The sequence below is a fragment of the Mirounga leonina genome, unplaced genomic scaffold (assembly GCF_011800145.1).
Source record: "Mirounga leonina isolate KUSES-001 unplaced genomic scaffold, KU_Mleo_1.0 Mir_174, whole genome shotgun sequence".
Classification (NCBI taxonomy): domain Eukaryota; kingdom Metazoa; phylum Chordata; class Mammalia; order Carnivora; family Phocidae; genus Mirounga; species Mirounga leonina.
The window spans coordinates 22,398,771-22,426,551 of NW_023270451.1; the positions used below are offsets into that span (position 1 = coordinate 22,398,771).

At 38.2% G+C, this 27,781-nt stretch overlaps 1 pseudogene; it reads left to right on the top strand.

The window, feature by feature from the left end:
* The first annotated feature begins 22,332 nt into the window (after nucleotides 1–22,332).
* Nucleotides 22,333–23,134, top strand: LOC118021327 (annotated as a pseudogene).
* The last annotated feature ends 4,647 nt before the right edge of the window (nucleotides 23,135–27,781 follow it).

Here is a 27,781-nt window from a genome sequence, read left to right on the forward strand (position 1 = left end):
ACAACCGCTCCAGCAATCAGCCCCAAATGATTAGGACTTGGTCAGTGATTGCCAGCCTCCTCTAATGATTGCCCAGCGTGCAACTCAGGACTGACCAGAGAGCCTCGTACGTTTCCCGAATCAGTCATGTCAGATGCCCCACTTCGAGCTAGCCCCTCTCACTTTCCATGCTCCTAATCGGAGCATAGCTGAGGCTTACCCCACCTTTTTTTTTTTTTTTTTTTTTTATCAGTTATTAAGCTTCCTTGCCTTGGAGTCTCTGCCAAAGGCAAGCAATGGTGGCTAACCACCCCCCCCTCCCATCCCCACCCGCAGCAAGCTCTGAATACAGTCTTTCAAAATTCTTATTTGGGTGGTACTCATTTTTTTCCACAGTTTTACTGGGAGCCCCACCTAGATATGATCTGCACTGGCTGTTGCCACGGACCCCAGCCTTTGACCAGTTACATTACCCGTGGACGCCCCTGGTGCCTTGCGGCTCTTGGCCTGTGGAGACCCCGGCCCATGTGGTAAGTCAGCACTGGGTCTGAACTCTGCTGTCTTTGCATTGAGTTCCCTGGCTATTTATCCTCTGTTTGATAGACAGACGTTGTTATTGGTTCCCATTTGTTTGGCATTCTTAGCGGAATCAGATCACTTTTTTTTTCATCCATTTGCTGTGTTTTGTGCTTCTGCTCTGGGCTGTACTGCCTGGAAGTGTTTGTTAGAAGAAGGAGAATGACAGGTGAAAACATAGGTCCAGGCCCTATAAGCCTATGGCTCCTGCTGACCTCACAGAGTCGTGAATTTCCTGTTCTTATGGGACAAGTGTCCTTTTGGACAAACTCTGCAAAGGGTCCCCAACAACCAGGAATTTCCCCTTCTGTCTTGACTTCTGGTCTTGAAAGCTTGCCTTTGATCCAGATAGAGTGTTTCCTCTGGTTTTATCCTGTGGGGTTGGGGGCGCTGGAGGGGGTGCAGATTAGTGGCTCTATGGTTGAAGGCCAACTTTCGGATTAGAGACCTGAAATATTGAGTGCAGGAGCATCACGTCTCTATTGACCCCTGCCTGCTCTCATGGAGTCCTCTAAGCCAAAACCTTCTCCTTTCGGGTACAATGTCTTCCTACGTATTCTCTCATCGCAATCCTAACTCTTGCACGTATCTTTCAAAATGGCATAATGGGGCCTCTAATGGCTATGCTGGGGAACATTTGATGTGAACACTACTGTTTGCAAGGCACCTGAGAAAAGGGAGGGAATATGGTTTGTTGGGTCTAATGAGCAGCACATTTTGATTGGTATGCAGAGACGTAAATGAAATGCTGAAAAAAAAAAAAATTTTACTGGAAGAGTCTATGGCCAAAAACAAGGAGCAATTTAACAAATTTAAGCAGAAATAAACTGGACTCCTTTCCCTAGGAATCCACTCCCTCCTTGTCCTCCCACTGCTTCCTTATAGCCAGCTCTGCCTCCTCCTCTTACCCTCTGATCTCTCTCCTTCTGCACCTGCCTGGACTCCTTTGTCTTCTTCCCACGGTCCAGGATTTCCCTAACCCCAGACAAGACTGATAGGTATTCGTAGATGAATTATTTCAGGCACATACAACCCAGAGTTACCTGGCTTATATGTACACCTACATGTTGATCAGAACCTGACACATTAAATTCTGGGTGGCAAACGTTGGTTGGATCAACTCAGAAAGAAACCTACAAAAATCCCTTTTTTGACAGTAAATCTGAGAGTCAGAAAAAGGCTCAAAAATGAGGTTAAAGTCTCCTAAAACCATGCCTGAAATATTTCCAATAAAAATTGAATGGACACCACCATTGCCTGCCCCACTGTCCCAGCCAAAGCAGGGAGCTCTAATATCCCCGCTGCGAAGGGCATCCAAGTCAGCACTCTGATGAGCGTTCGTGGCTTTCTGGTAGGTTCCATATGAACTTGCCGTGCAGCCAGGGGCAGGATGCTGAGGCTGCCCTGCATTCAATCCCCACCTGGACCAATCCACCGTGGTGTTCAACACCCTGGAGCAGGGCACCTGGGGCCGAGATGAGTGTGGCTCAGGCATTTCCTTCCAGCATGGGCAGCCCTTCGAAGTGTTCCTCTTTGCCACTGAAGAAGGGTTCAAGGCGATGATCCACGACTCCTAGTACCACCACTTCTGCTACCAATTCCCGCCTGCGTGAGTGTGCCTCTTAGAAGTGGGCGGGGACCTGCAGCTGGAGCCCACGAAGATTTTTTTTTTTTTATAAAGATTTTTATTTATTTGACAGAGAGTGAGACAGGGAGAGCAGGAACACAAGCAGGGGGAGTGGGAGAGGGAGAAGCAGGCTTCCCACTGAGCAGAGCAGGGAGCCTGATGTGGGGCTCGATCCCAGGACCCTGGGATCATGACCTGAGCCGAAGGCAGACGCTTAACGACTGAGCCACCCAGGCGCCCGAGGCCATGAAGATCTTCTGAGACATCTCAGGAGGGCGGTGGGATGGGGTCCCCGGCATTGAATGGCAAATAAAATTTCACCCCCCTTAAAAAAAAAGAAGTATGTGTATGTGTGTGTATACATATATATATTATGTGTGTGTACAATGTATATATATTATGGATATATATATACACCCATAATTGAATTATGGAAACAGAGAAAACCTGAAACTATAGGAACAGGTACCCCATGAAGGTTTAAAAGATCTAAGTTTCACTTGTGATTTAGTTCTGTTACAATATGTAGATGATGTCATACTTTATTCAGAGAACAGGAAGCCTGTGGAACAGATCACTTACTCTCAGCCATAGCAAAAAAGAGACATAAAGTTTCAAACGATGTTATAATTTTACCAAAATACCCCTCATTATTTAAGGTATGACCTAATTAAAAAGGGAAAAGCACTCTCTAATAGAGTGTGAATAGACTAAAGACAATCCAAACGTATCCTATACCAATTATAAAAAGACAGTTGAGGGGATTTCTAAGTTTAACTGGATATTGCAGACATTTGGTGCCAAATCTTTCTGAGCTTATAACACCTCTTCATGAATTGAAGATCTTTCAGTACAGTTAACTATAGAGGTGACTGAACAATCCCCAACTGGTGAAGATCTAGATCTCTCAGCCATCCCTGAATTGGTCAACCTCTCACAAGTGAGAAAATTACCAAAGGTTGGCAGGGAGGGCGACTGGGAGACCAGATATCAAACTGATAATGGCCAGACCATAAGTGTAATCCAACTCTGACCCACAACATCTGCTGCAATCAGCCCAGAAGGATCACAACTTAGTCAATGACTGCCAAGTTTCCTAATTTTTGTCCTTGGTTCTAAGTCAGGATGAACTAGAAAAAGTTAAATAATCTCCCCCAAACCAATCACATGAGATGCCCCATTTCTAGTTAGCCCTTTTTTCCACCATAAAGCTTTTATACTTTCCTGTCTGCCTTTGAGTCTCTGCCAAATGCAAGTGATGGAGGCTGACTGCCTTGATCTAGCAAACTGAGTAAATAACTCCTGTCTAGACTCACTTGAGTTGTCTTTGCTCGTTCCACATCCTCCATTCAGAGTTTTCCCATTTGAAAAATTTTGGTTTCTATCTGTGAAAAGTTCATGAGCACCATCAGTCATACCCAGAGCCACTATAAAAATTATGTTACTTGATCTCAAACACCAGATACAACACATCTGAGTAAAAATGCCATTTTGTCTTACTCTTATATCTGTATCTATATTATCTATCTATCTATCTATCTATCTATCTATCTATCTATGGAGAGAGAGAGACATAATCATTTATATGGACCCAAAGTTGCATGTGATGATTATGCGTTTATCCAAAAATGATGGAGATCTCAAATTCAGTGGATCAAGCTAACTCATCCATGCTTGCCTATCTCTCTTTAATAAAACCAGGATATGGTCATCCCACTTTCCAAGTCACCTCTGAAAACTAATCCTATAACCATAGATATGGACCCTGAGTAGTAAATTGCCAGTGACTTCCCAGTCATCTACACTAGCTGGTCTATTAAGAGGGTTGCTGGTAAGAAAAGAAGCTTGGGGAACACATTTTCCAGTCACTTGGTATTAAAGAAATGTCAAAATTACACTCAGTTAAACACCAGTCAGCCCTGCAGGAAATTTAACATATCTCTACCAATGTGAGAGAAAATTATCCCAGAACTAGAAATAAGCATAAGTGAGTAGAGTGAATTATTTAAGCACAGTGTTGGCTTGTAGCTCTGATTAACTTCCTATTGCCGGCAGTATTTTACAACTCTGTAGGGACAGAAATTAACATGCAGACTTTTGTCCAGTGGAGATATAAGTAACTTCTACCCAGTATCATTTATTGTTCTGTAAAATATAAACCAGGAATCTAAACTAATATTCTTTCATTAAATTACCTCTAGATTCCTGGCTCCCTAAATGCTCTCTAGTTTTAGCATCTTACTGATTCCCTCATTAACTGATGAGTTGAACAAAATCTTTGACATATGTTCATTTGATAATTTCATGAGACATGATTTCACCTTTTTGAAAATTATCCTTTAACCATTAAAAACTTCAGCTCTTAAAGGAAAGATATATGACTTTTTTCTCTTTAAATATTATAATATGATAATATATAATAATAGCTATTCTAATATTGAATCACCCTTGCATTCCTGAGATATCATACACATGATATTGTGATACCAAATTTTATTTTCAAATGTTTGTATTTAGAATATTTATATTTAGAATTAATAATAGATAATTTTCAGCAAAAGGAAAAATCATGACACTTGTACAAATATAAAAATATGCATATGTTAAAGAATTTTTTTATTATGCCCATATGAGAGAACCAAACAGATGTTATAATCAGTTCACAGAAAAAGTCAAATAACAGGAAAAATTATATGGAGTAAAGGAATGTTGAGAGAAATTGCAAATGGAGGCAAAACTACTTTTTTCAGAGAGGGGAGGAAATCAATTAAAATCATTACAAAATACTATTTACATATTTGTTAGTTACCTAAACATAGAAAGAGATGAAAAATAGCTCAAAGACAGTGAACAGAACTAGAATCTGATAACCTGGAAGGATATGGTATAAATGACACACAAAATGAAACACACAAAAATTTTTGACATAGTTGTTGATAAAATGAGTCTGTACTTTAAACTTTTTATGCAACCTGCACTGCATTTTGGCATCATAAAGGGGAAAAATATTTCTTCAACACTTCCATTAAAGGAGAAATTTAAGACACATGGATGTCAGTGAAAATGGTGAAGCATAAACCTCCAGGAGCCTGTGTCTCCCAAAGAACAACAAAATCCTGGCAAGAACTTTCAGAATCAACCACACAGGAACTCTGGAAGATAGTCAAAGGTTTGTAAGCGACCAGGAGAAAGGCCACAGATACAAGGTAAGAAAAGTTTGTGACATTCACTTGGCCTTGCCCTGCCCCTCTTCCCAGTACAAGAGCTGTACAGATGTGGGAACATGGTTCCAGAGAGAGCCAAGCAGATCTTGTTCCTAGAAATTTTATTTTTCTCTTTTGACCTGTCCATGCATTTCCTGAAGGACTGAAGCAAGGGGCCTGCCTTTGTTTCACCTGACTTGGAACTCTCTAGGTGGAGAAGCAGCTACATGGAGGGTGTTCCTCTACAAGACAGGAAGTCAAAAGAATGAGCTTGTCAGCTGGACCAAAAAAGAACAACTGGGACAGGGGATAGACACACAGAAAGAGGGGATAACAACTTGGAGAGTGAGAATCTTTAGGGACTAAGGGCTTTGCAAAGCTTCTGCCTATAATGAAGAACCTAGAAAACCTCACACATGCCCAGGGTGGGATGCCTGCTCAGAAAAGAACGAAAAAGACCATAACCTTTCACCTCTGGTTGATCTTTAGGTTCAATGAAAGCAGGAAGCGAAGGCTAAGTGAGAGCTGTAAACAGGCAGGCTAAGCAATAAAGGAGTGCCTCCACACTGTGCCACTCTCCAAAGACCTGGAGAGAATTATTTTCTTCTTTTTCTTTCCTCTTTTCCTTCTTTTGGGGTCCAGAAGTTTGGGGAAATCTCTGTCAAGCAATTAGGAAACAACTAAACTAAAGGAACAGAAACTTCAGAGTCAGACATAACAAAGAATACAGTCTTTACAAAAATAGTTTAGAAAAATTACAAAAACAAACAACTAGAACCCAACACAAACAAAAACAGCAAAACTGGAGAGAGGGGAGAATGTAATTTCCAGAGTTGCTACATCATAATATTCAAAATGTGCAGTTTTCAAGAAAAGATTATGAGGCATACAAAGAAAGAAGACTATGGCTCTTTCCCAGGAGGAAAAACCGAAATGGACAAAATCTGTTCCTGAGGAAGCACAAACATTGTACGTCAGTTGACAAAGACCTCGACAAATGGTCTTACGTGTGCTCAAAGAGCTAAAGGAAACCATGGACAAAGAAGTAAAGGAAGCCAGGAAAATGATATTTCAGTAAATTGAGAATGCCAACAAAGAGATAGAAATTATAAAAAGAGACCAAGTGGAATCATTGAAGCTGAAAACTACAACAACTGAAATGAAAAATTCACTGGAGGGACTGACTAGCAGATTTGAGTAGAGAAAAGAAAGAACGAAAAAATTTAAAGATAAGTCAAATTAATTATGTCATCTGAGGGACAGAAAGAGAAAAGGATGAAGAACAAGGAACAGAGTCTAAGAGAATTGTGGGACACCATCAAATATATCAACAAACACATAATGAATACCTCAGAAGAAGAGGAGAGGGGGGAGGCAAGAAGAATACTTGAAAAATACGCAATGTTTCAAGAAATAACGGCTGAAATTTCCCAGTTAAAGGAAGACACAAATCTATACATCCAAGAGACTCAATAAACTCTGAGCAACTTTTTATATTCTTAGTACTCACTTTTGTTTTCTCTTCTAACTGCCTATATATTTTTTGCTCATTGTCTTATTTTTCTCATATTTGTGTATATATACATGTCTATTATCATCCATGCATTTACCCAGTTGCACTGACATAATTATTGAATAATATATTCTTTCTTCCACTTTTTATTTATTTATTTATTTACTTACTTAAATATTTTATTTATTTGACAGAGAGAGACACAGTGAGAGAGGGAACACAAGCAGGGGGAGTGGGAGAGGGAGAAGCAGGCTTCCCGCCAAGCAGGGAGCCTGATGTGGGGCTAGATCCCAGGACCCTGGGACCGTGACCTGAGCTGAAGGCAGACGATTAATGACTGAGCCACCCAGGCACCCTTCTTCCACTAACTTTTAATGCTCTCCACTCTCCACAATCTCTCTTTAGGATTCAATATATACATAGATAAGTTTGTAGACTCCCTTGATCTATTTGTTTATGTCTACACCAGCATCCTACCATTTTCATCAAGCAGCTTCAAGAAAGTTTTCATATCTAGTAGCACAACTTCTGTAACACTATTCTTTTTCTCAAACTTCTTGGCAAGTTTCATGTGTTTATTCTTTTACAGTAACTTGAGAATGATTTTATTGAGTGCCAAAGTTAAATATCTTTGGGATTCCAATTGGCATTACATTCAATGTACATATTATTCTGGGACGACTGGACATGAAGTCTTCTCATCCTAGAAAATGATGTCTTTCTATTTGATCAGATCTGTTTTATGGTACTTAACATTTTCTCAAAAGTTCTTCTTCATAAAATCTTATTTTTCTTGTTAAGTATATTCCTACATATCATATAATTTTTCACTATTATGGATGCAGGACATTTTTCTATTTTAATTTCTAGCTGTGATTTTTAATATAAAAACTTGATTTTTTGCATATTTATTGTTAGCCATTTATTAAATTCTCAAACTAGCTATACTAGTTTTCGAAGTTGAGTTTCTTGGATTTTCTAGGCATAGATTCATAATAACTATAAATAATAATCTCTTTTTTTCAGTCCTTATGCCTTGTTCTTCTTGCATTAGCTAGAATCTTCAGAAAAAATTGAATAGTGGTGATGGCAGGTACTCCTGTCTTTTTTCTGGTTTCAATGGCAATGCCTTCAGTGTTTTTCTATTTTGTATGATTTGTGGTGTTGTTGGTTTCTGAGAAAGCCTGTCTTTCTGGAATTGCTTTCTGTTTCTTTTGGTTTAGAGTTGTAATCAAGAAAGGCTGATGAATTTTACCATATTAAAAAAATTATCAATTAATATCACTACATATTTTTGCTTTTTGTACTTATAAATATTATATTGATAGATCACCTAACTATAATTGTCTTTCTACTGTAAATTCTCCTGCTCTCTGAGTAAAATCCCATCTTCTTCTCCTGCTCTGCAGGATCTAGTTCTTACCTTGGCCCTTGCTTACTTATATTCCATCCCCCTAGCTTACCTTCTATTTTTGGAGATCATTAGCCTTTCTTAAGTATTGTTATCTTTGCCAGGAAGGCTCTCTCGCTAGTTCTTCACATGTTGGACATAGTATCATCCTACAGACCTCTGTATCTCCTCAGACTAACTTTCCCTGACCAGTCTATCTAAAGATGAATCTACTGGGTATTGTCCATTTCATTGATTGATTTATTTGCTTTACGTCGTTTTTTTTTTTTTTTATGACTGTAATTATCTTGCAATTTCTTTATGGTCTATTTTAGGATCAACAGATTTTTTCCATTAAGGGCAAGGTAGTGGATATTTTAGATTTTGTGATCCCTGTGACCTCTGTTTCAACTACTCGGTTTTGGCACTCTTGTGTAAAGCAATCAGGGGGAATGCATAAAGAAATAAATGTGGCTATGTTCCAATGAAACTATTTACAAAACAGGCAGCAAGCCAGATTTGGTCCATAGGCTGGAGTTTGCTGACTCTTGGTTGTTACTTTAGTTACTCTTCTTGTTCTTTTCTCAGTTATCAAAATGAATATCCAGAACTTCTGCTTGATGGATCGCCTGGGTGGTTCAGCTGTTAAGCGTCTGCCTGCAGCTCAGGTCATGATCCCAGGGTCCTGGGATCGAGTCCTGCATCAGGCTCCCTGCTCAGCGGGAAGCCTGCTTCTCCCTCTCCCACTACCTCCCTGCTTGTGTTCCCTCTCTCACTGCGTCTCTCTGTCAAATAAATAAATAAAATCTTAAAAAAAAAAGAAAAAGAACTTCTGCTTGAAGCATTTATTCAAGTAGAATTTTAGCTGTGTTCTTTTAGGTTTTTATCTATTATGTTACGTTTTCCATTAATCCCTTAATGATTTTACACTTCTTGTAAAATTTATATTTCTTCTTGAGATCATATTAAAGAGGTTCTCAATCACCAAGCAACTAAGTTTATATTGTTTCTTTGTTACTGATCTCAGTTTTTTCACATTTTATTAAAAGAGCATTACTTTCTTCATTTAAAATTTTTCTAAGCATTTTTTTTCTAACCTTTTTATCTGCCCAATTTCAGATGATTTTTTACAATATACAAGAAATATGTATAGTAATAGAGATAGCTAGATACAGAATATCATAAACATATACATATGTTGGAGATTGTTCTGTTCAGAATCTCTATATACTTAGTTATTTGGTAAATATAATATTAGTGATGTCATATCAATTTCTATTGTATTGTTTATCATTATAAAAATCATTTTTGTTGAATACCTTTTAATTTTACTACATCTGATATAGTTTTTATATTTATATTTTATATTTATTCCTTAGTTTATTATGTTATAGACTTTTTTCCCCTTCCTATGTGTTTCTTTTTTTTTTTTTTTAAAGATTTTATTTATTTATTTGACAGAGACAGAGATAGCGAGAGCAGGAACACAAGCGGCAGGAGTGGGAGAGGGAGAAGCAGGCTTCCCCTCGAGGAGGGAGCCCAATGTGGGGCTCGATCCCAGGACCCTGGGATCATGACCTGAGCCGAAGGCAGACGCTTAACGACTGAGCCACCCAGGCACCCCTTCCCATGTGTTTCTTACAGTGATCTTTTTAAAAATTCTTTTTCCTTAGTAAATTATTCTATTATATAGCTCATTTTAATGTTATAATCAATCATATTTAAACCTCTAAGTTTCTCTATTGATCTGCCAAAATGAAATAATGATTATTGTATTGTTCTGCTTCACCTCTCTTTTCTATCATTCTCTGCATTTTTTTAGCTTTTGACTTATTTCTCTAACTTGAATTTCTTTTCCAGTTTTATTGAGAAATAATTGACATACATCACTGTATAAGTTTAAGGTGTATACAGCATGATGGTTTGATTCACATATATTGTGAAATTATTACCACTATAGATTCAACTAACATCCATCTTCTCATATAGATGCAATAAAATGAAAAGATGGGGGGTGGGTTACTGGGTGATAGACATTAAGGAGGGCACGTGATGTAATGAGCACTGGGTATTATATGAGACTAATGAATCACTGACCTCTACCTCTGAAACCAATAATACATTGTATGTCAATTAATTGAATTTAAATTAAAAAAATTCTCAAACAAAAAAGTAAGTAAAATGAAAAGAAATAAAAAAGGAAAAATATTTTCTCCTTGTGATGAGAATTCTTAGGGTTTACTCTCTTAAGAACGTTCCTATATATCACACAGCAATGTTAGCAATAGTCATCATGTTGTATATGCCATCCCTAGTGTTTTTTTATCTTATAACCAGAAGTTTGTACCTTTTGACCACGTTCCATTGGTTGTTCAAGAAAATGTTTAATTTCTATGTGTTTGTGAATTTTCCAGTTTCTCTCTTGTTACTGATTTCTAGTTTCATGCCACTGTGGACAGAGAAGATACTTGATATGATGTCAATCTTCTTGAATTTGCTTACACTTGTTTTGTGGCCTAACATATGCTCCAGCCTAGAAAATCTTCCATGTGTGCTTGAGAAGAAGGTGTATACTGCTTTTGTTGGATAGAATGTTCTGTATATGTCTTTGTCCATTTGGTCTATAGTGTTATTCAAACCCACAGTTTCCTTATTGATTCTCTGTCTGGATGATCCATCCATTGTTGAGGGTGGGGTATTAAAGTCCCTAACTATTATTGTATTACTTATTTCTTGTTTTAGCTATGTTCTTGTTTTAGCTATGTTCTTGTTTAGCTCTGTTTTAGCTCTGTTAGTTCTTACTTTATATATTTAGGTGCTCCAGTGTTGGGCACATAAACAGTTGTAATATATCTTCTTGATGTATTGACCCCTTTAGCATTATATAATGACCTCTTTTCTCTCTTTACCATTTCTTTTTAACTTTCAAACTACAGTTGTCAGTGAATTATGCACTACTATTACCATATTATGGAATTTAACTATAACTATATATTTACCATTATTAGTGAGGTTTATACTACTTTTTTATGCTTTTACAATGTCAATTAGTGTTCTTTTACTACCACTCGAAGAACTCCTTTTGGCACTGTTTATAAGGCAGGTCTGGTGGTAATAAACTCCCTTAGCTTTTGTTTGTGCAAGAAAGTCTTTATCCCTTATTCATTTCTGAAGAACGGGTTCTCCAGCTATAGAAATCTCAGTTGACAGTTATTTTCTTTCAGTATTTTGAATATGTAATCCCATTCTCTCCGGGCTTGAAAGGTTTCTGTTGGGAAATCCGCTGATGGTCTTATGGGGAGTCCCTTGTATGTAACTTTTCCTAGCTTCTATTAAAATTCCTTTTTTTTTTTTTTTGTCTTTAACTTTTGACAATTATAACGTGTCTCAGTGTAGCCCTATTCATGTTCAATGTATTTGGAATTCCTTGGGCCTTGTTGATCTGGATGTCTGTTGCTCTTCCCAGGTTTGGGAAGTTTTCAGCCATTATTGCTTTAAATATACTTTCTATTTATTTCTCTTTCTCTCCTCCACCAGGAATTCTCATAATGCGCATATTACTTTTTTCCTTTGTGTTCCGTAATTCACATAGGTTTATTTCACACTTTTTCATTATTTATTTGTTTGTTTATTTTTCTCCTCTGACTGGTTAATTTCCAATGTCTTATCTTCCAGGTCACTTACGCTTTTTCCTGCACGGCTGAGTCTGCTTTTGAAACTCTATTGAATTCTGCAGTTCAGTTGCATTTTTCAAATCTAGGATTTGTTTGTTTCTGACGGTTGCTCTTTCCTTGTTGAACTTCTCATTTGCTCATGCATTGTTTTCCTAATTTTGTTTAGTTATCTGTCTGTGGCTTGTGGGTTTTTTGGTTATTTGTTGGGGATTTTGTAGTTCATTAAACTTCCATAAGAAGATTACTCTCAATTCTTTGTCGGACAGTTCATAGGTCTTCCTTTCTTTAGGGCCACTTATTGGCACTTTATTAGTTTCCATTGGTTTTGTCATATTTACTTGATTTTTCATGATCATTGATTCCTTACATCGGTATAGGCTCATTTGAGAAATCAGGCTCTTCTTCCAGACTTTATAGGTTTGCTTTGACAGAGACAGTTCTTCACCATTCAGCTCGGTTTGGGTTTCTGGCTGTGTCTACTGGTAATGTCGTTAGGTAGGTGGGCCCTTCTATTATGGTCTGTTTTGGAGTGAGGCAACTGTTCAAGCTCTGAGGATAGAGTGTGTATGTGCCACTGGCTGAGAACAGCTGGATAGGACTAATAACTTGGTTCCCTACCCAAGTGAGGCTGTATGATGGGCTTCACAATTGCTTGGATTCTCGGGCCAGGCTTACTAAATGGTTGGGCTTGGGTACCCTATTTAGTAGTAGAAGGGGTTATGGATTAGCTTCCCTGCCTTGGTAGGCAGCAGGACAAGACCCTGTACAGATTATTGTTTGGGGACCCAAATCAGGCAGAGTGTGCACTGAATTCCCTGGAGAATTCTCTCCAGGCCTCTAGTTTTGCTTTACAGACGGGGAAGCCACAAGTAGTGCTCTCTGTTGAAGTGCAACTGTACACGGGGCTGTTGAATGGGCTATGCGGCTTCCCCAGTGCTCTGGTTAGGTTCCCTGGTCAGACAGGCTGAAGGCTCTATTCAGTAATGAGTGGGGCTATGAATTAGATTCTCTGCCTGGGTACAGTGGGAGAAGCAGCTCAAAACCAGCAAAGTTCTTTGTTTGCTGTCTTAACTGAAGCCAACCTGCTCTCCAAGTTCCCTGACCAAACAGAGCCACTGGCTTTTTTCTGCAACTATTGGCTCTGCCCACCCGCTTCTTGGCTTGAGTGCCCCTGGGCCACACAGCTTCCAGGAGTTACTGTCAGCCCTCCTTATCAGATGGGACTGCAAGATACTCTTCACAGTGGGTGGGGGCTGTGATTCAGCTCCCTGCCTGGGTGGGAGGAAAAGGAGCAGCTCTAGGCTACTCTCAAACGGGCTTTCTGCTTGGGAGGGGCTGGGAGCTCTCTTCAGTCTTCAGCAATGAATTAATACCAAGCCTTTGCATAGCACAGGAATATTCCATGCCTGGTACGGGGAGCTTTACTCTGGGGGAAATCAGTTCTGCTCACCCACCTATTGGCTTGAGCACCATTGGGCCGCACAGCTTCCAGAGTTGTCCCCAGCCCTTCTGGTCAGATGGGACCAGAAGACACTCTCTACAGAGGGTGGGGCCGTGATTCAGCTCCTTACCTGGGTGTGTCCAAACTGGATTTTAGGGCTGATTCAGATCCTTAAAGATCTGAATCAGGCAGATCTGCACCCATCCAAGTTCCCTGGTCAGAGTGTGCTCCCACCTTGACTCTGTGGATGACCAAACTGCAGGCTGAGATTACTACTTGGGCACTGCAGATATGAAGTTGGTCAAGATACATGTGCTGGTTGTTGCAAGCCCTTTCCCCCCTTCTTTGTCAGCCAGATTCCCTGTGGTTGAGCCCTGCTGATTCCCCTGTGATCCTGTGGTAAAAGAGCAGAGTGGGGGCTCCCACAAAATATCCCACAGTGCTGGGAGCCTGGTTATCCCTTGGGCTCTCTTTTCCCACTCGAGGACCTGAAGGCTCAGGGAAGACCTCTCCACATAGTGCAGCTTTGGTTTCGGGGAAGGGCAATGTGGTCAGTGTTGTCACTTACGCTTCTAATGCAGACTGTCTTGGTCTCTGATGGTCTGAGGGTGTTTCAGGCTCACCCCCATGTCCTAGGATTCTGTCTGTGGTGTCTTGTTCTTGAGTAGTTGTTAGTTGTTCTTGTGACAGGGAGCAAAGTCAGGAGCAATCTATGTCCCTGTCTTGATGTCACTCTTTTTCTGATGTTGGGATTGCTAGTCTTTGTCAGAGCTTGTTACAAAGCAGAGCTGTGGAAGCAAAATATCCACTCTGATAATTCTCAAGGTCTCTTAGCTATTCTAAATGAATGTAGAAAGAATGAGCTAATGAGGGGGTGGGTATAGGGAGAAGAATTTCCTCCCTCAGAAAATATCTGCAATGAGAAGATGGTGTCCAGCCAATTTCCATGTTGTTGACCCTCTTCCTGTCAGAGGACTGTGTCCATTCCCTATTGCATTGTTCCAGGGCAAAAGGTCAAACAGTCATTGGCTATGATTAGACTTGTTTAAGCCTTAACATCTGCTTGTAATTAGTATGAGTCCTTCCAAGATTCTGATATATGATAAATTCTAATCCTTAGTTTCCAGAGCCATTGCACATGTTTTTCTAATGTGTGTTTTCATAGATATTTCATAAAATTTTGGAGGATTTTTGTAATTTTTGAAAAAGTAGCACACAATATTGCCTAACATTTGGAAAATGCAAAAGGGCCCCCCAAAAGAAGATACTCATAATCAGTTTATATAGATAATCTCTATTATCAGATTTTTAGGTATTCTAATTCTGATTTTATATCTATTTTTGTAATTCTAGAGTCAATCTATTTGCAAACTGTTCTCCATTTTTTAAATGTATATATCAAAAATATTTCTCATTCCATTTAGTATTCTTCAACAGCATAATTTTTGTTGCTACTTAGTATTTCATCTATAATTTCCAGAAAATTATTTTCAAATTTACCAGTAGAGTTGTGCTAGTATTTTCTTTTCACCTTTCAGTATCCTCTGGATTATGTCTCTATCTACTTTCTCATTCTTAAACTTGTTTACTTGTGTTTACCTTCTATTATTAGAGTATGTAGAGGTTATTATATTTATCTCTCTTTTCTTTAATCAACATTTTTTAAAACTTCTTGGTAAAATTTTATTTTAACATATTTAATTAAAAAACCATTTGATTTCAAACTTGTATAAAAGTTGATGAGTAGGGGGGCGCCTGGGTGGCTCAGTTGTTAAACATCTGCCTTCGGCTCAGGTCATGATCCCCGGGGTCCTGGGATTGAGCCCCGCATCAGGCTCCCTGCTCCGTGGGAAGCCTGCTTCTCCCTCTCCCACTCCCCCTGCTTGTGTTCCCTCTCTCACTGTGTCTCTCTCTGTCAAATAAATAAAAAAAATCTTAAAAAAAAAAACAAAATTAAAAAAAAAAGTTGATGAGTAGGACAGGAAACTCCCATTTGCCCATGACCCAAATTCACCAATTGTTTACATTTTGCCCATTTTCTGTATTATTCTATATAAGTATGTTATATATAAAATGCATATCAAATAGTTTTTGTACTGCTATTCTACATTATACTAATTTTTTTCTGAAGTATTTTGGGACTAAGTTGAAGAGATGCCTATTTTCTCTAAGTATTAAAGAGTATTAAATACGTGTATTTCCTAAGAATGAGGATATTTTCTTGTAACCACAATGTAGTTCTTAAAATTAGGAAGTTAGACATTGATACACTATTGTTGAACCATAGTCTGTACCATAGTCTGTATTCATATTTATCTGTGCTTCACTAATGTTCTTTATAGCATTGCTTTGGTTATCATATCTCTTTAGTTTTTCTTTAGTCTGGAAGATTTCCTCAGTCTTTCTTCATCTGCCTTGACTTGAAAATTTGAAGAGGTCTGAGCGGTTATTTTGCAAAATGTCTCTCAATGTGACTTTGTGTGATCTTTCCTCATGATGAGACGTGGGTTATACATTTTGGAGGAAATACGACAGAAGTCATCCTGTTCCCCTGTCAGTGCATGATAAGAAGGAGCAACGCGAGGTTAGTTTGGATCACTTGGTTAAGGCGGTGTCTGTAGGTTTCTACACTTTGGAGCAATTGTGTATCCCTTTACCATTAATAAGTAATTTGTGAAGTGATAATCTGAGGCTATGAAAATGTCCTGATCCTTTTCATTCACTAATTTTAACATCTCTTGTTGATTTTTAACTCAATCATTCCTTCTGCATTAACTGACATTCTACTCTGAGAAAGACTATGCATTCTCTCCTAGTTACTTGTATCTGTATGGGTTCATGGATTCTTATGTTATTAAGTTAGTTGTAATCCATTACGATATTTATTTTGATCTACAGTCGTTCCAGAATTACCCAGTGTGAGTCCCTTGAAGTTGTCCTCTTTCTTCTTTGTTTTTTAGCCTTCAAATTATGTTGTTTTTTCATTAGCGCCGACAACGGTTCCCTGTAGTTAAATTTGTTTCTATGTGTACTCAAGAGTATACTGAATTGTTGATGTATAGGAGATGCCTCATTAAATTTCAACCTTTTACTCAAAGGCCTCCAAACAGAATAATCTTGACTCGGTAAGAAATTTCCTACATTAGAAAATAATTTACAGGTAAAACAGAACATCCTGTTAGGTGTCAAACACACCGACCTTTTTTCTTGTGCTTTTCACCGTTTTAGTTTTTCGCACAGTGGCTTACGGAAAAACATCTGTTGGTTTTTGTCTTTAAGATGACTATTTTCTTGTTAGGACATGGGAGGAGGCTCTCATCAGGTCTGTAGATGTTCTAGCACTGCCTCCTTTCATGTGTCGGCCATGAACCCCTATCATCCAACAAAATTTTGATTTTCAGGAACCATTTTGCTCTCTCTCATTGTAGGAGTTTGTAGATCTTTACATACTCCATGCTTTCATTTCTTAAACATTGACAGGATTTTTTTTTAGTTCATCAATGTGTTTGTAAATGTACAAAGGTGACACAATTTCCTCCTAGGTTTCTGCGTCAGGTATACAAAAAGAAACAAAGAAGGGTCCAGGCCTGCTTTTATACATTCATAAAGAGAAATTCTCTTTGGCTTATCATTCTCTTTGTCTTGAATTTTTCTAACCCTCTTTGCATGTACACTGGGATATATTCTGTGGTCTCTGGCTCTTGACTTGGATTTTTTAAATTTGTGACCTAAATTGTTCTGAATGAGCCTGTTGAGAATGCCAAAGAGCCAGTATTTGCTGGGGACTATCCTTCCTATGGAGTCATTCCCAACCAATGCCTCTGCCTGTCCTTCTGTCTGCTCAGCAGTGAGGGACAGGAATTGCAGTCCATGACTCCACTGAGGCTCTCCATGCTTCCAGCATATCTCCATGATTCTTTGAACAGTTTCTTACTTCCACTTTTCCAAGGTAACCTGGTTGTTTTTAGTCAAGAATGGCATTCAGATACTAAGATCTGCCTGGTAGGTCTGATCATTGGTACTGATGTTTATTGCTTCTAGTTCTTTTTAGCAGAGAGCTGGAAAATATCTTCATCTACTTATACCTTTATCCTATACCTGTATTTATTTCTATCTATGTTTCTATTTCTATATCTAAATGACTAGAGTTTCATTTTGAATTCAATACCATAGGTCACATATGGTTCGCCTCTTTCTATATTTTTATCCCTCTGTCACTGTACCTGAACAATGAGAAATCTGGATTCCATTATCCTCAATACTTTTACCCACTTGCACAAATCCAGAATACACAAAAGTTAATTTCAGAATTGTTAACTCATACCACTGAGAAAAGTAAGCCTAGTCACAGGTCTGATTTTAGGCAAAGTGTATATATACAGTTAGCTGCACAAAACCCAAGTCTACAATTGATGAATTTTGACAAGTGCATACATACATATAATCCACATTCAGGGCTCCTTAGAGAAATGTCTGATTTTTAGGGCTGGGGTTAGGAAATAGACAAGATGAGCCTGGAGCATCTTGTAATGCCAAAAGTTTGGAAGTGCTAAAAAAAAGAAAGAGAGAGAGAGAGAGAGAAAGAAAGAAAGAAAGAAAGAAAGAAAGAAAGAAAGAAAGAAAGAAAGAAAGAAAGAAAAAGGAATCATGGGGCATATGAAACGGACACATAAGCAAACCGAAAGATTTTCTAATGGTCAAAGCTGCAGCTATTTGAAAAAAAAAATATTGGATTATAAAACAAAGTATAAAATAAGAATCCAAGAGTCCATACTGATAAAACTAAATGACTGAATAAATAAATAGAGCTAAAGAGACAAATTTCCCATGCAGAGTTCCAAATAATTTGTATAGATACTCTGCTGTCAAGAAATGGGGGCATAACCCCCACCTTAATGCGGATTGTGCGTAGTAACTTGCTCCCGAAAGATGTAGTATCAAAAGGAGGGGGGGAAGGTAACTTCACAGTGGAGAAACCTGGCACACACTATCTCAGCCCATTGGTCAACAATGATAAGTCATATATTTTTTGAGATTTTATTTATTTATTTAACAGAGAGAGATAGCGAGAGCAGGAACACAAGCAGGGGGAGTGGGAGAGGGAGAAGCAGGCTTCCCGTGGAGCAAGGAGCCCGATGTGGGACTAGATCCCAGGACCCTGGAATCATCACCTGAGCAGAAGGCAGACGCTTAATGACTGAGCCACCCAGGCGCCCTAAGTCATATTAATAGTATGTACACTTGGTAGAGAGTAATGGAAATGGCATTTTATCTCCGTGATCTTCCTTCCAAAAATCATAGCCCCAGTCTAATGATGAGAAAAATATCAGACAAATTCCAATAGAAGAGGCTTTTACAAAATACCTAACCAGCACTCCTCAAAACTGTCCAGATTCTCAAAAATGAGGAAGTCTTGGGGTGCCTGGGTGGCTCAGTTGGTTAAGCGACTGCCTTCGGCTCAGGTCATGATCCTGGAGTCCCTGGATCGAGTCCCGCATCAGGCTCCCTGCTCGGCGGGGAGTCTGCTTCTCCCTCTGACCCTCCTGCCTCTCATGCTCTCTGTCTCTCATTCTCTCTCTCTCAAATAAATAAAATCTTTAAAAAAAAAAAATGAGGAAGTCTGGACAATTGCCACAGTCAAGAAGAATGTAAGGAAACATGACTAACTGTAATAAGGTGTCCTGGATAAAATCCTAAAACAGAATTTGGGTTAAAACTAAGAGAATCTTGGGGCGCCTGGGTGGGTCAGATGGTAAAGCGTCTGCCTTCGGCTCAGGTCATGATCTCAGGGTCCTGGGATTGAACCCCACATTGGGGTCCTGGCTCAGCGGGGAGCCTGCTTCTCCCTCTCCCTCTGCCTCTCCCCTCTGCTCATGTTCTCTCTCTCTCTGTATCTGTGTCTCAAATGAATAAAATCTTTAAAAGAGAAACAAAGAGAATCTGAATAATATATAGACTTTACGTAAAAATAATATATCAGTATTAGTTTGTTGTGACACATACTGATGAAAGATGCCAATAAGGGGAACGGTGTGAGATATAAGGGAACTCTGTAGAATCATCTCAGGTTTTCTGTAAGTCTAAAACTGTTCTATAAAATGAGGTCCATATTTTTTAAAGTATATGTTCAAGTGTAAAAAGCCCACATGGTTTGGGATTGTATGTATAAACTCGTAGCAGTCTAAAGGTCAACTGTATTGAGTTATGATTTATTATTCTTTCCTTGGTTTGCAATGTTAGCTGCATTCTTTTGATAAAATGATTCAGAGTTATTTACTTTCACTCCCTCAGGTGAAAACTTCCACGTATGCTCTTCAATATGCTATTTGGTAACCTCTTATTGCAATATTTTTTAATAAAATTTCTTTTCAGAAACCATACATTATGGAGTTGGATTTTCAACTTTATTAAGTGAAGGCCATTCATTCTTCCCATGATAGGTTCAAATAAATCTTGTATTCAAAATGCAGATCTCACATATATTACTTTTGTGCCCCAAAAAGGAAGATGTGCCTTGTGAGAGAGACAAAATACGGTCCCATATGTGACAACTGTGGATCTCGAGGGCTGAACGTGACCCCGAAACAAGGACCAAGGGCAGCATTGTACAAATTTTTCCGACAATGGCTAAATTGTAGCAGCCCGCGCAAAAAGTAAAATAAATAAGCAAAACAAAAGACTCAAAACACATCACTAATTGATAATATTTATAAATGGTTGGAAACAACATTTATGTAATAACGTTTTTCACTTTTTTCAGAATTTCTCAACATGGCATCGGGGGCCTGTTCCCCGTATCTACATAAATATAGAGCCAATTCCTGTTTCTCTGTTTGGGGAATATTTATTAAGATCAAAGACTTTTCCCTGATATTAAACTTCTGTACAACCCCAGACAAATTCTGGAAAGAAAATTATTTTTCTGTTTGGGCAGAAATTCGTATTCTGTGATGGTAAAGGGGGATAATTCAGTTCAAAATAGGGGGCTTTCACCAGAGCATGATGTTATTAGGACTACAGAAAGCAGCCTTTAGATTTTGAGGGAAGAAACTGCTATCACTGAAGGAAATTATACCAATTCAGAATAGGACAAAAGCATAACTATATGCCCTTTCAATATCCTATCAGAACATTGTCTAACACGACCACCCAGGATTATCTAATTCTCTAGGGGATGTACCTTTGTTTGACTACTAGTTATGTTTGATTAGGCCCAGGTTCTGTGAATTATGTGTCAGTGATATGGATTTTTTTTCCAGGAGAGGTGCAAATGATTTCTCTTTGACAGGAAAGATAACCCAAAAGGTTGTAGGTTTTATTGCCCAGTAGGATACTAATCAGTTCTGTCTCTCACTGAGTATACTTATTTCAGCAAGTCTTTTTTTCCTCACTGACTTAATATAAATCAATCTTAATCAATCTCATTCTCTCTTTCTGTATAGCTGTGCACACACCTGCACAGATAGATATACACATTTAGATACATACAATACGTATGGATAACATATATTATAGGTGTATATGTATCTCAGACGTTCTTTGAGTTAGCTATGCCCCCACATCTTGACAGCAGATTACCTACACAAATTATTTGGAACTCTGCATGGGAAATTTGTCTCTTCAGCTCTATTTATTTATTCAGTCATTTAGTTCTATCAGTATGGACTCTTGGATTCTTATTTTATACTTTGTTTTATAATCCAGTGTTCTTTTTTTGAAATAGCTGCAGCTTTGACCATTGGAAAATCTTTCAGTTTGCTTATGTGTCCATTTCATATGCCCTTATGATTCTTTTCTTTTTTTTAGCCACTTCCAAACTTTTGGCATTACAAGATGCTCCAGGCTCATCTCCAGCCCTAAAATCAGACATTTCTCTGATTGTGCTATGGGCACCCTTATTAATAAGTCAAATACATGTCTATTCTATAGTTGTATGAGAGTCATGCTATAATAAAATGATTCAAAGTTATTTTTACTTCCCCAAGTGAGACTTTCCACCTGTATTCTTCAACCCGCTAAAACACGTCACTGAAAAAAAGTTTATGCATAGATTCATTGGTTTAGAGCTACATTACTGCCACCAGAGTTCACCTCTTCCCTGTTGCCCCATATGCCCTCATGCACTCATGATTATGAGGTGGCTCAGGACAGTGTTTGTGAGCTACCATACGTGCCGATGGAACAGAGGGGGCTTAACGTTTGCAACACTGAACAGTTTGACCTTGTGATGGGTGAGCAAGTTGAATGTTCATAAGCTTTCAGAGCTTTTAAGCAGATAGAGAAAATGCTTTTGTTTAACATTTTACACTTTAAAAGAAAACCACTTCTTTTTTTTTTTTTAAGATTTTATTTATTTGCGGGAGAGAGAATGAGAGACAGAGAGCATGAGAGGGAGGAGGGTCAGAGGAAGAAGCAGACTCCCTGCTGAGCAGGGAGCCCGATGCGGGACTCGATCCCGGGACTCCAGGATCATGACCTGAGCTGAAGGCAGTCACTTAACCAACTGAGCCACCGAGGTGCCCAAGAAAACCACTTCTTAATGAAAATCAATATTTCTCATCAAATATTATCCTCAAGGGAATGAAATAGATTTTAATCTGTCGATTCTATGGGGGGAACTAAATAACTAATTAACATTATTATTTATCAAGTAGTCAATATGTCCTTGTTGTAATACAATCACCACAGGATCAAAGTACATTAAATAATTGAAATACATAAAACAGGGACAGAATAACTACTATGTTAAATTTTATTAAATAATCATCTAGACAAATTAATGAACAACAAATATTGGGCTACTCAGTCAGCCTAGGAATAAAGTTCCAAAAGATGATGGTGATCTGTGAAATCCTCCTATATGTAGCTTCTGGGACAAAACAGAAAATGTCATCGAAATATCTGGGCTGGCTCTTTTCTGGCTGGAACCATGGAGGGTGCAGAAGAGAAGAAAAAGAAGGGTCCTGCTGTGCCAGAAACCCTTAAGAAGAAGCGAAGGAATTTCAAAGAGTTGAAGATCAAGCATCTGAGGAAGAAGTTTGCTCAAAAGATGCTCGAAAGCCAAGGAGGAAGCTTATCTCTGAAAAAGCTAAGCATTACCACAAGGAATGTAGGCAGATGTACAGAACTGAGATTCGAATGGCGAGGATGGCAAGAAAAGCTGGCAACTTCCATGTACTTGGGGAACCCAAATTGGCATTTGTCATCAGGATCCGAGGTATCAGTGGTGTGAGCCCAAAGGTATCAATGGTGTTGCAGCTTCTTCGCCTTCGCCAGATCTTCAATGGCACTTTTGTTAAGCTCAACAAGGCTTCAGTTAACAAGCTAAGGATGGTGGAACCGTATATAGCTTGGGGATACCCAGACCTGAAGTCGGTGAATGAATTGATCTACAGGCGTGGTTATGGCAAAATCAACAAGTGAATTGCCCTGACAGATAACATATCGATTGCCCGATCTCTTGGTAAATATGGCATCATCTCCATGGAGGATCTGATTCACGGGATCTATACTGTTGGAAAACGTTTCAAAGAAGCACACAACTTTTTATGGCCCTTCAGATTATCTTCTCCACGAGGGGGAATGAAGAAAAAGACCACCCATTTTGTAGAAGCTGGAGAAGCTAGCAACAGGGAAGACCAGATCAATAGGCTTATTAGAAGGATGAACTAAGGTATCTACCATGATTATTTTTGTAATCTGGTCAGTTAATAAATGACTACTCTCAAATGGAAAAAAATATATATATATATATCTGGGCTGGTATAGCCAGTATTGATGATGAGAAGGCCCTAATTGTTAGACCTTTACATAACACAGTCAGCATTTTACAATCAATAGTCATGGAAGTACAAATCCTGTCCCAGGGAAAATCTCTTGCTTTCCTTGCTTCTGTTTACTTATCAGGTTCTTACTGAATCTATAATTTATAAGTAAGTGACATGGTTAAAATTTGAATTGAAGACTTTTAACTCTACATTTAGCATTTTCTCCAAAAGATGGTACTATTCATATTCTGACTTTTGATTACTTTATATTAGGGTTTACTAAAACTTCATGTTTCAGTAGAGGAAACAATATTTTCAGGGTTTAATTCCACAGGAACAGGATGTATACATATATAGTAAATTCTGAATTAGCCATGCCAACAAAAACATTAGCATGAGACGTGAAAACATCATACTTAGTGTACCACTTGAAATGGAGATAGGTCCCACCAGCAAAAAAGTGAATGTGCGTTTCCTTGTCCATTCATGTTTATATGTTTCATGACAAACCTCACCTTCTCATTGTTTCCCACATATTTTCTGTCGAAAATATTTAGTGCCACCCACATTGGGGTTTCCCAAAGCACACATATTCAGAAAACTTGGGGGTTTATCATTCTTTTATTGAACTATTGTCTTAATTACAGAGGAAAATTTCACTTTTGACCAAAAGGCCAAAAAATCTAGTAAACCTTTGGGTTTTTCAGTTACTTTAATAGACATACCTCACACTACCATTTGGACAGTCTTCAGGTAAAAAGGTGATTTAGGGGCACCTGGGCGGCTCAGTTTGTTAAGCATCCGACTCTTGATTTTAGCTCAGGTCATGATCTCAGGGTCCTGAGATCAAGTCCCGCGTTGGGCTCTGAGTTGGGCTTGGAGCCTGCTTAAGGTTCTCAATCTTCCTCTCCCTCTGCCCCTCCCTCTCCTCTAAAAAAAAAAAAAAAAAAGGAAAAGGTGATTTATAAAATAAGTCACATGGAAAGGCCAACCACACTGGATTGGGCACTAAGAACCTCAGGTTCCAACAGAGTTCGCACTACAGGTGTGACATGACAAAATTAGGAAATCACCTGGGAGTGTTTTCTTCAAATGGAAAATCAGAGGGCTGGGTTAACTTCTAGAAAATGTCTAGGTTCCTTCCCTTCCATTTCACAATACATTGACTACTCTAAATTTGCCCATCATGAAAAATAAATTCCAAATAAAATTCATATGTTTATGAAAACATAAGCATCTAAAGTTTAAATATTTCTACTGGGGGGGGGAAGAAAATAGTTGTCATAATTGTACCTGGTTTTTACATTACTCAAAAAAGCTAAAATAACCTTTATAATGCAGCTATGAATTCTATTACTGGAGAAATGTTCAATTGTAACATTACCTATACCTGTACCAAGTAAAACAAAATTATAAATATCTCTTAAACTTGGACATTCTGTAATATTTTTGATAAGCTGACTAAAAGTGTAACTATATTATATGACAGATTACAAAATAACTTCTGAAAATAAGCATCTCACAGATTGTCACTTACTTATCTGAAAACATGTAAAAACAAAGTGATATGAATCATAACATTCACTTTTGAGTAAGACTGATGAAATCAATAGTAAAACCCACATAGCTGAAATGCCCAACTTTGAAAACTAAAAAATTTGTTCATCACTGTGAATTCTGTCAGCTTTTCTTTTCCAATCCTCTCATTCTTCTTTCTCTATCAAAAAAAATATATCCACTGAAGTACATCCTCAGAACCATTAATAGCCAAGTCATTGTGGTCTGACTGAATAATTTGGCACCTTAGTTGAGCCTCCCCCCAGCCCCCCCGTAAAAAAGGCAAATAATTTTCAGAAGAATTAAAACATGGCTCTTTCTATTAGTGTTGGCATTTCAGTTCTGTTCAGAGACCCTCTCAAATTTAGCTGGAGATCGTTTCCATGGTAACTGAAGAATGTGCCCTGATGAGTCTTGAAACAGACAAATAAGAATCTTTGCTTCTTACAAGTGGGCAACAATTTAATGCTTAATGCTTAATGCTCTCTAATGCTTAATGGAAGACATTTGAATCTATTTTGGTTTCAGACAAAAGCTGAAAAAAAGCCAGTTCTGTCAATTACACAAGTTTGAAAGGTAGATATTAGTAAAGTTGAGGGTAATACAAGCTGTTTTATCCTTTTCAAGATATAAGAATATATAGGAATATATTATTATCTGACATTAAATATTTTACACTACCATGAAGAACTTTAAAAATCAATTTTCTTAGTCCAAGCAAATATATCACTTTCCATTGTCATTGTCAATTTTTTAATTAATTACTTCCTAAGTAATGTAAATGCAGTTTATAAACACTGCAAAAAGTCAAAATGTTGTTTCATTTTTTATGTGTGTGTGTGGGATTTGTTTTTGGTAGAGAAAATTGGGTAAGGGTTAATGGGAATGTACAAGTCAATATGTGAAGGAAAGAGACACCGACAGACTGTTGAGTTGAGAAATAGGTACAGCCTTTCCAAGTCTAAAAAAAAAAAAAAACCCATGGACATAAAAAAGAAAATTAGTATTACTCAGGAACAAATCATGGCCCTACTTGAAAGTATATCTGCATAAACTTTTGTAACAAAAATAATGAAAACAGATGAATCTACCCTAATCCAAAAAACAAAATCAACAAAAAGACTGTTAACTCCCTAGAGAGGAATCTGTGTCTTTCTTGGTTGTGACACTGGTTACCAAGGTAATGACTGTATCTGAGAGGCCCCTGGCTACAAATCCAATCTCTTGAAGACCTTCAGTAGAATCTAAATCATACAGACCCTTATAATGGACTAACTTGTGCTCCCTAGTGCTCAAACACCTGAACCTTACTTAGCAAATGAAACTTGTTGCAAAGCAAGGCAAAAATCAAGGTCATTGTTGAAGAATTTGGTTTAAAATTGCTTTCATCTCAACTCTCCACAAGTTAGAACATGTCCACTTGGCATCTTTTAGAACCCTGTGACCCAGGCATTGTAACTGACAGGATAGCCACTAGACCATATGATGTATTTGTGTGATTTAGAGGGTATGAATGCTGGTGGTAGGGCTCACAGCAAGTAAAGCACGAGCTGGATTGAAACTACCCTCCACCCCTTCATCCAGACATATCTGTGCAGTATATAAACTGCACAAGGCAGCCCTAGCACTAGGTCTTGAGTATCAGTGATGAGTAGAACAGGCCAGTGAATACCAACAGAAAAGAAAAAAAAAAAAAAAAAAAAGATTGGGATCTAGTTGTTTTATAGGACTACTAGTATTTAAACGAATTTGATCAACATTCCTTAAGAACTACCATGTGCCAGGAATATTGTGTAAGGGAGATAAGGATGGGATTTAGGAAGTACAAAAGAACTCTCAGGACATAACTACTTCAGATTCCTACAGTAAGAGACTTTTCCAAACCAGTCAAGACTTTTGGTAGCCTAAGGCCACATTCCTGGGACTACCCACTCTTTCTGAGTTCCTGCCTGAAAAAGCTCCAGGCTGTCAAAAGAATTTACTGTTTCTTCTATCCAACACCTGACAATAGGCCCCTGCCCCCACCTTCTCAGAACATTTCTTAAAAAATAAATAAATAGATAAATAAAGCGTACAATTGTAAATCCTTCCCTGTCCCTTTGAGATATATACTTATCTCCTACAATTTAGGAGTGCCTTTCTCAAGAACCTGAAGCCATCCCTTTGAAATATAAACTTTGGGAAGGATAGGACCTTTGTCTCCCAGTCTCTGTGGGACAATATAATCCTAACTTCAATAATTGCTAGCTAGGAGACACAGCTGGCCTAATTGCATTTACACTGACCGACCCTCTTAACAACTTTTTGTAATTTTTCACTCCCCTGACACTGCTTGAGCACTCCCTTTCCCTACTCCCTCATTCTCCCTTTAAAACATTTGTCACCTCTGCACCAATTGGAATGAAGCTCAGTTCTTATCCCCTACTGTCAGTAGTTCCTGAATAAAATTTGTTTTCCCCACTTTAACTAATGTTTGACTGTGTTTGTCTTTGACAGATATAAAGGAAATATTCTAGTGTGAAAAAAATGGTAAAAAATGACTACCTGAAATTAATATTACACTGTATGTTAACTACCTAGAATTTAAATAAAAACTTAAAAAGACCATAAAATATAGAATAAAAATGCTATGATAGTACATTTAATTAATTAAATTGAGAGTGTGTCAAGTGATAATATAATAATATGTGAGAAGAAGGGAGACATCTATTGGGCAAAGGAGGAAGGCAATGTGGTTGGAGTGGAACTTTAACTGGCCTTTATGCATTTGGATTTGGACAAGGGAAATAGAATTTAACTTAGTATTGACATAAGTTCATTTTATTCCAGAAGACATAGGCATTGTCATAACCATATTAATAAATTCCAAGATCGATAAGGGGAGAGCTCTTTTCTGATTGTTTTTTTCATACCTGCATCATCAATGTGTAAAATACAATGGTCTCAACAAAAATTCATCGAATTAACAAGTGAGGTATTCTTTAAATAAAGAGAGACTAAAATATGTGAACTAAAAGGCAGCTTATGGAAACAATCAGAAATGAAAGAAGAGAC